Below are 5,321 nucleotides of genomic sequence, written 5' to 3' on the forward strand. Positions count from 1 at the left end.
CAACGGACTTGTTCTAGTGCTTCACTTATATCTTTTTGAGCACGGTGTGCTTGTTATTTTTGATGAAATTCTCTCTTGCTTCACTTAGATTTATTTTAGAGTTAGTAAAATTTTGAAGAAAGTTTCTCTTGCTTCACTTAAATTATTTTGAGAGAAAGAAAATTTGTTATGCTCATGATCTTGACTTATATTTGTTTGAGCTTATGAAAAGCAACACATGAAAATTAGTCCCAAAGTGATAGATATGCAAGAAGTATAAAGAAAAAAATTGTCATGAAGATCATTTGACAAAATAAACTTGATTCTAAGTAGTAGTTTTAAGATATGATGATGTGATATGTGAGTCATCTTGATGAGTAATTATGCTTTAGTAAGAATATTGGTGTTAAGGTTTGAGATTCCCTATGCATGCATGAAAGTCAATAATCATGCAATGAAAATTATATCCTACTTGTGGTGCATTATTCGGTGTTAATTATGCTTAATGCTTGCTTATGAGATTATTCGTTTCTTGGTTGGTCGCTTCCCAATCTTTTGCTAGCCTTCATTTTGCACTAAGTATGACCTCTACTTGTGAATCCAAAATCCTTTAAACCAGTTTTGCCACATGAGTCCACTATGTCTACCTATATGCGGTATTATTTTGCCGTTCTAAGCAAATTTTCATGTGCCATCTCTAATTTTCAAAATAAACTTCTTTTTTGTGTGTTTGTTTCACTCACGGAGCGGTGAGGTGTGGCTACTATTTTCCAAGCTAGATGTGTTATTCTCAAGATGAGTGTTTATTCATTTTTCATTGCACGAGAGTAAGAAAAATGTATTAGGGATGCCCAGTCCCGAAATGCAAAAACAAATGAATTTACTTTATGTTGTCAAATAATAAATTCCTTGGAAAATGTTGGTATGGAGGGCAACCGTGGATACGGCTAGAAATGGAAAGTGAAAATTATGGTGGAAAAAGGAATAAACTTTATTTTCTGTTCGGGAACCGCCTATGATATATCTATGCATGGAAAGTATTGGGAACTCTAAGTCATTTTCATTGGTGGGATGAATACACCGCCCAAAATGTTTTTATCTCAATTTTTTTTCTTTCACCTCTAGCACCTCTACAAATCCCCACTTCCCTCTGTGAAGGGCCTATCTTTTACTTTATGCAATTTTTATTTTGAGTCCCCATCTTTTGTTATATATAAAAGCACCAACTAGGAGGCAATATGATCATGCTTAAGTATTGGGTGTAGTTAATATTCGAGCATGTTTCATGAATGGATCAATGTTTGAGCATGATGGGCTAGGGATAACTTATTTTAGCGTTAATATTTTGAAAGACATGGTTGCTTGTTGATATGCTTGAGTATCTAAATTATTATGTCAAAACTAGACTATTGCTTTGAATCATATAAAAGTACAAATGTCCATGCTATAAACAAAAGAATATGATATGACATGATGAACAACACTCCACATCAAAAATTCTGTTTTTATCACTTACCTACTCAAGGACGAGTAGGAGTTAAGCTTGGAGATGCTGATACGTCTCCAACGTATCTATAATTTTTTATTGTTCCATGTTGTTTTATTGTCAATCTTGGATGTTTTATAATCATTTTATAGTCATTTTATATCATTTTTTTCTACTAACTTATTGACATAGTGCCAAGTGGCAGTTGCTGTTTTTTTCCATGTTTTTTACATCACAGAAAATCAATATCAAACGGAGTCCAAATGCCACAAAACTTTACAGAGATTATTTGTGGACCAAAAGGAAGATGTTGGGCCCTGGTTGCACCTGGGGGGAGTCCCGAGGAGAGGACAGCCCACCACGGCGCGCCAGGAGGCCCAGGCGCGCCCTGGTGGGTTGTGCCCACCTCGGGTGCCCCAGGACCGCCTCTTTGATCTATAAATACAAAAGTCGACGAAATATTCATCCAGCCGCCGCAGAGTCCAGAACCACCAGATCCAATCTAGACACCATCACGGAGGGGGTCACCACTTTCGTTGGTGCCTCTCTTATGATGCGTGAGTAGTACTTTGTGGATCTTCGGGTACGTAGTTAGTAGCTAGATAGCTTCCTCTCTCTCTATCTCTCTCTCTCTCTCGCTGAATTCTCAATACAATGGTCTCTTGGAGATCCATATGATGTAACTCTTTTGCGGTGTGTTTGTTGGGATTGATGAACTTTGAGTTTATGATCAGATCTATCTTTTTATATCCATGAAAGTATTTGAGTTTCTTTGATCTCTTTTATGCATGATCTCTTATAGCCTCATATTTGTTCTTTGATATTTGGGTTTTGTAAAGTCATCTTTTGATCAACTTATTGAAGACCCGACTCATCCCATTGTAATGAGCCGGCCCTTGGGGGCTACCAATTGCTCCTGTCAAAAATTCAAGGTACACAAGCCTCAGTCCATTATATTGAAAGATCCACTACTCAATTGGTAGAGTACAAAGCTATTAACCTTGTGGACATGGGTTCAAGCCCCATGGTGGAGATTACATCATATGATGTTATTATCAATGAAGAATATACAAAGTCCCAGCTCTTAACCTTGTCGCTGCCTTGTGGACCCCCCTGACGTGAATCTGACGCAAAAATTCCTATAAATCCTGAAACCTCCAGAAATAAAGTTAGATCGGGTGTTCCGCCGCCGCAAGCCTCTATTGCCATGAAAAACCAATTGGGAGCCCTTTCCGGCACCCTGCTGGAGGGGGAAACCATCGCCAGAGGCCATCTTCATCATCCCGGCGCTCACCATGACGACGAGGGAGTAATTAACCCTCAGGGCTGAGGGTATATAAGTATGAGTAGCTATGTTTTGATCTCTCTCTCGTGTTCTTGATTTGGCATGATCCTGATGTACCGTGAGCTTTGTTACTATAGTTGAATCATATGGTGTTTCTCCCCCTCTACCTTCTTGTGATGAATCGAGTTTTACCTTTGAGGTTTCACTATTATCAAAATGAATACTATTATGGATTTCAGACCACTTGATGTATGTCTTGCGTGGGATACTCGTGGTGACAATGGGGCGTTCTATTGATTCACTTGATGTATGTTTTGGCACTCAATGCATGAATTCCTGACGTGACATTGGGGTAATCTATGCATAGGGGTTGATGCACCTTTTCATCCTTGTTTCTCTGGTATGAATCTTGGGGCACTCTTTGAGGTTCTTTGTGTTGGATTGAATATTATGAATCTGAAGTTTTTTGATGCATATCGTATAATTGACCCACGGATACTTGTGGTGACATTGGAGTATCTAGGTGACATTAGGGTTGATTGATGTGTGTCCTAGGGTGTTATTTTACTATGAACTCTAGGGCTATTTGTGACACTTATAGGAATAGCCCAATGGATTGATCGGAAAGAATAACTTTGATGTGGTTTCGTACCCTACAAGAAATTTCATCTTATGTTCTCCACGATAGGAACTTTGGAGTGACTTTTGTCACACATTGAGGGTTTACCTTATGATTTAATTATGTTATCATTGTTGAGAGAACTTGCACTAGTGAAAGTATGAACCCTAGGCCTTGTTTCCAAGCATTACAATGCCGTTTTTGCTCACTTTTGTTACTAGTTACCTTGCTGTTTTATATTTTCATATTACAAAACCTATATCTACCGTCCATATTACACTTGTAACACCATCTCTTCATCGAACTAGTTCACCTATACAATTTACCATTGTATTGGGTGTGTTGGGACACAAGAGACTCTTTGTTACTTGCTTGCAGGGTTGTTTGAGAGAGACCATCTTCATCCTACGCCTCCCACGGATTGATATTGTCCTACAAAACTCTGCTCTTGGAGGCCCAACACAAGTCTAGAAGAAGAAGGTTGCGTAGTAGACATCAAGCTCTTTTCTGGTGTCATTGTTGGGGAGGTTAGTGCTTGAAGGTATATCTTTAGATCATGCAATTGCATATTTTAGTTTCTTGTTTTATCACTAGTTTAGTCTATAAAATAAAACTAAAAAATGGAATTGAGGTTGCCTCATATGCTTCATCTTTTTAATGAATTTCGTGAAAATGATGGAAAGGGAACTTGTGCTCAAGTGTTAGAAGAAGACGTCTATAGAATGTTTGGCACTAAATTTTTGAATGATGAGCATGATTGCTATGTTGTTAGTATGAATTCTTTGAATATCCATGATGCTAATGATATTCAAAGCCACAATCTTGGGGATTCTATGTTTGACGAAGATGATATTTTTTGTCCCCCAAGTTTGAATGAGAAAATTTATTATGATGATAGCATGCCTTCTATTTATGATGATTATATTGATAAATGTAGATTTGGAAGAGTGTCAACTCTAGGTAATAATGATCCCACTATTTTGGAGGGTGTTGAATCTTTTCACAATATTGATGAAAGTGGATTTGGAGAGGTCATGACTTTATTTTGTGATGAATACATTATTTCGGAAGAGGTTCCAATTGATTATGAGAACAAAGTTGCTATATATGATGATTATTGTGATGACATATATGCTATAAATAATAATGATAACCATGAAACTTATCATCATGATTTTAATTTTCAATTGGATTATGCCTCACATGATAGTTATGTTGTTGAGTTTGCTCCCACTATTGCGAATGAGAAGAATTTTCCCTGTGTGGAGAGTAGTGAAATTTCTATGCTTGTGCATCATGAAAATAATGCTTTATGTGATGGTTATAATGTTGAATTAATTAATGATGCTACTGAAAGTTATTATGAGGGAGGAATATATGCTTGTAGCAGTTGCAATAATATCAAGTTTCCTCTCAATGTGTTTAAAGTTTTGAAGTCATGCTTGTTCTGCCTTCCTATGCTAGTTGATTCTTGTTCCCATAAATTGTTTGCTCACAGAATCCCTATGCATAGGAAGTGGGTTAGACTTAAATGTGCTAGTCATATGCTTCATGATGCTCCTGTTATGTTTCAACTCCTATCCTTTATGTGAGCATCATTGACATCATCATGCCTAGCTAAAAAAGGCATTCATGAAAAGCGCTTGTTGGGAGACATCATCATGCCTAGCTAAAAAGGAATTCATGAAAAGCGCTTGTTGGGAGACAACCCATGATTATGCTACTGTACCAATCATGTTTTATAGCTTTTGCTTCAATAAAGTGCCAAGTAAGACCTTTGGGATGGTCTATGGTGATAGTTAATTTGATCTTGCTAAAAAACAGAAACTTTTGCGTCAAGTAAAATAATTTTGAAAAATCACAGAAGTGTGCTTTTGATCTGAATTTTGTACAAAAGATTGATATACAAATTTCCCAGGTTTTTCGAATTTTTTCAGAATTTTTGGAGTTAC

The sequence above is a fragment of the Triticum aestivum genome, chromosome 2A (assembly GCF_018294505.1).
Source record: "Triticum aestivum cultivar Chinese Spring chromosome 2A, IWGSC CS RefSeq v2.1, whole genome shotgun sequence".
Taxonomy (NCBI): domain Eukaryota; kingdom Viridiplantae; phylum Streptophyta; class Magnoliopsida; order Poales; family Poaceae; genus Triticum; species Triticum aestivum.